Source organism: Melanerpes formicivorus, unplaced genomic scaffold (genome assembly GCF_026170545.1).
Source record: "Melanerpes formicivorus ecotype bairdi unplaced genomic scaffold, bMelFor1.0.p_v2 SCAF_184, whole genome shotgun sequence".
Classification (NCBI taxonomy): domain Eukaryota; kingdom Metazoa; phylum Chordata; class Aves; order Piciformes; family Picidae; genus Melanerpes; species Melanerpes formicivorus.
This window is the reverse complement of record NW_027142536.1, coordinates 502666-510000: the sequence shown is the minus strand read 5'-3', so window position 1 is coordinate 510000 and position 7335 is coordinate 502666.

Genomic DNA, 7335 nt, shown 5'->3' with positions numbered 1-7335 from the left:
CACAGAGGCCGGCTGGGGCTCCCCCGCCCCCGAGGCCGGCCCCTGGCTGCCAGATCCCGGGCACGATTCAGGCAGCAGCAGCGGAAGCGAGCGATACCGACACGCCCGGCGGGGAGAAGGCCCTCGTCTCTCTCCCCGCCTTGCCACGGGAGCACCGGGACGTGCTAGAGGAGACAGCGACCCGCGGAAGCGGGGCGCGCCCCCGGCACGCCAGGACCTTAGAGCCGGGGCGGCTCGCTCGGCAGCGGGCGGGGGTACGGGCCACAAAGCCGCCCCTCTCAGGCTAGAGGTTTCATTTAGGGAGGAACCCTCGGGGACCCCACCCGGGCAGGTGAGGCCTCACGCGCGGCGCCGCTTTTAGCCCCTTTTAACTTTCGCGACGCCGCCGCCTCGCTCTCGGCTCGGCCAACCCCCGCCACACGCAGCTGCTCGCGGCCGGCACCCGCGGGTACCCGGAACCGAGGACGACACCAGCGCCTCACGCGTTTTAGGACACCTGAAAACTCACGGGGCCACGCAGCAGTCACAAAGCCGGTTGCGGTAGACCGGTCCCCGAACCCTGCCCCAGCGCCGGGGGGGAGGTGGAAAGGGGAGGATGCGGCAAGGCACGCGCCGGGCCGCTAACGCCACGGCTCCCCCCCGCTCGAGCCGCTCGGGGCTGGGGGAACGAGGACGACACCTCACACGCGACGGGAAGCGAAGTGGAAAGGAAGACCGCCCTTGCCCTGCCGGCCGGGGGCCCTTTCCGACGCGACCCGAAAGGCCTCATCGATCAACAAGGACAGAAGGAAAGGAAGCCAGCGGAGGCCCCACGGCCTCGCTCTTCTGGGACAGACACAGCCACGCGCACCCGCCACCGCCCTCGGGAGCAGCCAGCAGGCACGGGGCTCGGCGTGCGGGCAACACGCCGGAGGAGCAAACGGGGCGCCCTCCAGAGATGGGGGGGGGGGGCAAGCTGCACCGGGCCGCACCGGCTCACAGGGCACCTCTGCCTCCCCGAAATGTGGGCTTGCATTTTCCCTCAAGCTGCACCGAGTTACATCTCCATCACGGGGCGCCCCTCTGGAGCCAGGAGGAAGCCGTGCTGGGGCACCGGCTTGCCCTCCTCCCCCCATGCCGGGCTCCATAGCATACGAGTGGCCAGTCACCGCCGCTGGCTTTTCCCTTCGATGCCGTGCCCCCGCGGGCTGCGGCTTTGGTCATGGGGGGGAACCCCCGTGAAGAGGGTCCAGTGCTGGGAACTCTCTCTGCCCCTTACCGGGCTCTCTCTCGCCGTGCCTGGACGGGCTTGCTTTCCATTCTTGGTGGGACCGACGCCGGCACCACGTCTCCCCGGCTTTCTCTGCCCCCGTGCCCCACCGGGCAAACGTCGCTTCGGGGGTTCCACACTTCGGCAGTGGCCGGCGCCAGCCACTCGTCAACTTTTTTTCTTTTCCCCGCTTTCGTTGCCGAGCCCGGGCTGGGCTCCGGCTCACGGACGAGCGAAACCCATCCAACACCGCTGAGGGTGCGCCAGCGGCCGCTCCAAACCGCCGCGCCTTTGTTCGGCCCCGCGGGTCCCCTCTCTGACCCGGGCGAAAGCCACCGAGAAGCCAGACGGACCCCTGCCCAGCCGCCTGGCGGGTGGCTTGGAGCAGCCGCTCGGCAGCGCTGCCCTGGGAGTGCTCGGCGTCGCTTGTTCCCTCATATACGGAACTGGAGGGCCGTCAGCTCCGCGAGCGCACAACCAGCCGACCTCCGCCCAGCGGCAGGTCGCAGAAATCACGCCGGCTTGTACGATGACGTAGGCGGAGGCAGAGCGCAACAGCGACCCCTTGGCGACAAGCGCGATCTCCGCGGAGAGCACGTCTACTCGCCGAGGGAGAGCACGTCTACTCGCCCAGGGAGAGCACGTCTACTCGCCCAGGGAGAGCACGTCTACTCGCCGAGGGAGAGCACGTCTACTCGCCGAGGGAGAGCACGTCTACTCGCCGAGGGAGAGCACGTCTACTCGCCCAGGGAGAGCACGTCTACTCGCCCAGGGAGAGCACGTCTACTCGCCCAGGGAGAGCACGTCTACTCGCCCAGGGAGAGCACGTCTACTCGCCCAGGGAGAGCACGTCTACTCGCCCAGGGAGAGCACGTCTACTCGCCGAGGGAGAGCACGTCTACCCGCCGAGGGAGAGCACGTCTACTCGCCCAGGGAGAGCACGTCTACTCGCCGAGGGAGAGCACGTCTACTCGCCGAGGGAGAGCACGTCTACTCGCCGAGGGAGAGCACGTCTACTCGCCGAGGGAGAGCACGTCTACTCGCCCAGGGAGAGCACGTCTACTCGCCCAGGGAGAGCACGTCTACCTCCCGCCTGAGGGAGAGCACGGGGGGGGGGGGACAAAGACAGGCGGCAGCAGCTTCGGTGAACGTCACCCGGGAGGCGACCGGGGCTGTCCCGGGGCAGTCCCGGGAAGCCGGCGTCCGACACAGGGAACCGTCAGCTGCCGGACCGGGGCGAATCCCCGCGGCCACGGCAGGGGTGGGGGCTCGAAGACAGCCGGCAGTCGCCTCGGTGAACGTCACCCGGCCGGCGACCGCGGCCGTTCCGGGGCCGTCCCGGGAAGCCTGCGACAGGCACGGGGTCCCAGCCGCGGCCGGACCGACTCGAAGCCCCGCGGCCCCGGCACGGGGGAGGCCCAAAGACTGGCGGCAGCCGCTTCGCTGAACGTCACCCGGCCGGCGACCGGGGCCGTCCCGGGGCTGTCCCGGGATGCCGGCTTCCGGCACGGGGTCCCGGCCGCGGCCGGAGCGGCTCGAATCCCCGCGGTCCCGGCAGCAGCCGGAGCCGCTCGCCGTTCGGGCTCCCGGCACCCTACGGATCCGCCGACTCGTTCGCGGGCGGCGGGGGGAGGCAGTGAAGGAGGTGCGGGCAGAAGCGGCAGCGGAGGCGGAGGGGGGGGGGGGCTCGAAGACAGCCGGCAGCCGCTTCGGAGAACGTCACCCGGCCGGCGACCGCGGCCGTTCCGGGGCCGTCCCGGGAAGCCTGCGACAGGCACGGGGTCCCGGCCTCGGCCGGACCCGCACTGGATGCCGCCGCCTCGGGCTCTCGGGACGGTATGGATCCGCCGACTCGTTCGCCGGCGGCGGGGGGAGGCAGTGGAGGGGGTGCGGGGAGAAGCGGCAGCGGAGGCGGAGGGGGGGGGGGGCTCGAAGACAGCCGGCAGCCGCTTCGGTGAACGTCACCCAGGAGGCGATCGGGGCCGTCCCGGGGCCGTCCCGGGATGCTGGCTTCCGCCACGGGGTCCCGGCCGCGGCCGGAGCGGCTCGAATCCCCGCGGTCCCGGCAGCAGCCGGAGCCGCTCGCCGTTCGGGCTCCCGGCACCCTACGGATCCGGCGACTCGTTCGCCGGCGGCGGGGGGAGGCAGTGGAGGGGGTGCGGGCAGAAGCGGCAGCGGAGGCGGAGGGGGGGGGGCTCGAAGACAGCCGGCAGCCGCTTCGGTGAACGTCACCCGGCCGGCGACCGGGGCCGTCCCGGGGCTGTCCGGGGATGCCGGCTTCCGGCACGGGGTCCCGGCCGCGGCCGGAGCGGCTCGAATCCCCGCGGTCCCGGCAGCAGCCGGAGCCGCTCGCCGTTCGGGCTCCCGGCACCCTACAGATCCGGCGACTCGTTCGCGGGCGGCGGGGGGAGGCAGTGGAGGGGGTGCGGGCAGAAGCGGCAGCGGAGGCGGAGGGGGGGGGGGGGGGCTCGGAGACAGCCGTCAGCCGCTTCGGTGAACGTCACCCGGGAGGCGACCGGGACCGGCCCGGGAAGCCATCGTCCGGCCCCGGATCCCGGCCGCGGCCGGACCGGCTCGAAGCCCCGCGGCCCCGGCACGGGGGAGGCCCAAAGACTGGCGGCAGCCGCTTCGCTGAACGTCACCCGGCCGGCGACCGGGGCCGTCCCGGGGCCGTCCCGGGATGCCGGCTTCCGGCACGGGGTCCCGGCCGCGGCCGGAGCGGCTCGAAGCCCCGCGGTCCCGGCAGCAGCCGGAGCCGCTCGCCGTTCGGGCTCCCGGCACCCTACGGATCCGCCGACTCGTTCGCCGGCGGCGGGGGGAGGCAGTGGAGGGGGTGCGGGCAGAAGCGGCAGCGGAGGCGGAGGGGGGGGGGGGCTCGAAGACAGCCGGCAGCCGCTTCGGTGAACGTCACCCGGCCGGCGACCGGGGCCGTCCCGGGGCTGTCCGGGGATGCCGGCTTCCGGCACGGGGTCCCGGCCGCGGCCGGAGCGGCTCGAATCCCCGCGGCCCCGGCAGCAGCCGGAGCCGCTCGCCGTTCGGGCTCCCGGCACCCTACAGATCCGGCGACTCGTTCGCCGGCGGCGGGGGGAGGCAGTGGAGGGGGTGCGGGCAGAAGCGGCAGCGGAGGCGGAGGGGGGGGGGGGGCTCGAAGACAGCCGGCAGCCGCTTCGGTGAACGTCACCCGGGAGGCGACCGGGACCGGCCCGGGAAGCCATCGTCCGGCCCGGGATCCCGGCCGCGGCCGGACCGGCTCGAAGCCCCGCGGCCCCGGCACGGGGGAGGCCCAAAGACTGGCGGCAGCCGCTTCGCTGAACGTCACCCGGCCGGCGACCGGGGCCGTCCCGGGGCCGTCCCGGGATGCCGGCTTCCGGCACGGGGTCCCGGCCGCGGCCGGAGCGGCTCGAATCCCCGCGGTCCCGGCAGCAGCCGGAGCCGCTCGCCGTTCGGGCTCCCGGCACCCTACGGATCCGCCGACTCGTTCGCCGGCGGCGGGGGGAGGCAGTGGAGGGGGTGCGGGCAGAAGCGGCAGCGGAGGCGGAGGGGGGGGGGGGCTCGAAGACAGCCGGCAGCCGCTTCGGTGAACGTCACCCGGCCGGCGACCGGGGCCGTCCCGGGGCTGTCCGGGGATGCCGGCTTCCGGCACGGGGTCCCGGCCGCGGCTGGAGCGGCTCGAATCCCCGCGGTCCCGGCAGCAGCCGGAGCCGCTCGCCGTTCGGGCTCCCGGCACCCTACAGATCCGGCGACTCGTTCGCCGGCGGCGGGGGGAGGCAGTGGAGGGGGTGCGGGCAGAAGCGGCAGCGGAGGCGGAGGGGGGGGGGGGGCTCGAAGACAGCCGGCAGCCGCTTCGGTGAACGTCACCCGGGAGGCGACCGGGACCGGCCCGGGAAGCCATCGTCCGGCCCGGGATCCCGGCCGCGGCCGGACCGGCTCGAAGCCCCGCGGCCCCGGCACGGGGGAGGCCCAAAGACTGGCGGCAGCCGCTTCGCTGAACGTCACCCGGCCGGCGACCGGGGCCGTCCCGGGGCCGTCCCGGGATGCCGGCTTCCGGCACGGGGTCCCGGCCGCGGCCGGAGCGGCTCGAATCCCCGCGGTCCCGGCAGCAGCCGGAGCCGCTCGCCGTTCGGGCTCCCGGCACCCTACAGATCCGGCGACTCGTTCGCCGGCGGCGGGGGGAGGCAGTGGAGGGGGTGCGGGGAGAAGCGGCAGCGGAGGCGGAGGGGGGGGGGGGGCTCGAAGACAGCTGGCAGCCGCTTCGGTGAACGTCACCCGGGAGGCGACCGGGACCGGCCCGGGAAGCCATCGTCCGGCCCGGGATCCCGGCCGCGGCCGGACCGGCTCGAAGCCCCGCGGCCCCGGCACGGGGGAGGCCCAAAGACTGGCGGCAGCCGCTTCGCTGAACGTCACCCGGCCGGCGACCGGGGCCGTCCCGGGGCCGTCCCGGGATGCCGGCTTCCGGCACGGGGTCCCGGCCGCGGCCGGAGCGGCTCGAAGCCCCGCGGCCCCGGCAGCAGCCGGAGCCGCTCGCCGTTCGGGCTCCCGGCACCCTACGGATCCGGCGACTCGTTCGCCGGCGGCGGGGGGAGGCAGTGGAGGCGGTGCGGGGAGAAGCGGCAGCGGAGGCGGAGGGGGGGCGGGGGGGACGATAGTGGCGGGGGGCGGGGGGTGCTCGAAGGCAGCCGGCAGCCGGTTCGGTGAACATTCGCCGGGGCGGGGGGGCGACCTGTCCGTGCCCGGGGCAGCCCCGGGAAGCCGGCAGCCAGCACGGGGTCCCGGCAGCACCTGTTCCCTGCCCTGGGACTTGCCGTGCCCGGCGGCCGGTTGCCGGGTGGGGGGAGCGATGAGAGGCGGGGCGCAGCGGCCGGGGCAGCGCCGGGCCGCAGCGGGGGGCTGGGCGGGTGGGGTAGGCGTCGAGCGGCAAGCCCTCGGCTGCAGCGAATGTTCGGCGGTGCGGGGCGGGGGGGGACGGGACGACACGTTGGGGGCGCCGAGTCCGAGCCACCCCCGGCCCCAGGGGCGGCCGGAGGGGGAGGCCGGTGCCTGGCCCTGGGAGCTGCTGGGCGCCGGATGGCCGAGGGTGCGTCAGAAGCCGCCCGAGCGGTCGAGCAGGTCCTCCAGAAAGGCCTAGGGTGGCTTCGAGGGCCCCGGGAGCAGTCGAGGGAGGCCTCCAGGCAGGTCTGGAGTGGATGGGAGGCCTTCCAAAGCAGACAAGGGAGGCTGCCAGCGGGGCCTAGGCTGGCACTGCAGCCTGTAAATGGTTGGGGGGGGGGGGCCTCTGGTGCGGCCTGGAGTCTCTGGGTGGCGTCCAGAGAGGTGCAAAAGATCCTCTGGTGCGGCCTGTGGTGGCGGAGAAGCCTGCAGAGCGTGCGGGGGAGGCTTCTGGTGCGGCCTGGGGTGGGTCGGAAGCCTGCAGAGCGTGCGGGAGAGGCTTCTGGTGCGGCCTGGGGTGGCTGAGAAGCCTGCAGAGCGTGCGGGAGAGGCTTCTGCTGCGGCCTGGGGTGGCTGAGAAGCCTGCAGAGCGTGCGGGGGAGGCTTCTGTTGGGGCCTGGGGTGGGTCAGAAGCCTACAGAGCGTGCGGGGGAGGCTTCTGTTGCGGCCTGGGGTGGGTCGGAAGCCTGCAGAGCATGCGGGGGAGGCTTCTGCTGCGGCCTGGGGTGGCTGAGAAGCCTGCAGAGCGTGCGGGAGAGGCTTCTGCTGCGGCCTGGGGTGGCTGAGAAGCCTGCAGAGCGTGCGGGAGAGGCTTCTGTTGGGGCCTGGGGTGGGTCGGAAGCCTGCAGAGCGTGCGGGAGAGGCTTCTGTTGGGGCCTGGGGTGGCTGAGAAGCCTGCAGAGCGTGCGGGGGAGGCTTCTGGTGCGGCCTGGGGTGGGTCGGAAGCCTGCAGAGCGTGCGGGAGAGGCTTCTGGTGCGGCCTGGGGTGGGTCGGAAGCCTGCAGAGCGTGCGGGAGAGGCTTCTGTTGGGGCCTGGGGTGGCTGAGAAGCCTGCAGAGCGTGCGGGAGAGGCTTCTGCTGCGGCCTGGGGTGGCTGAGAAGCCTGCAGAGCGTGCGGGAGAGGCTTCTGCTGCGGCCTGGGGTGGCTGAGAAGCCTGCAG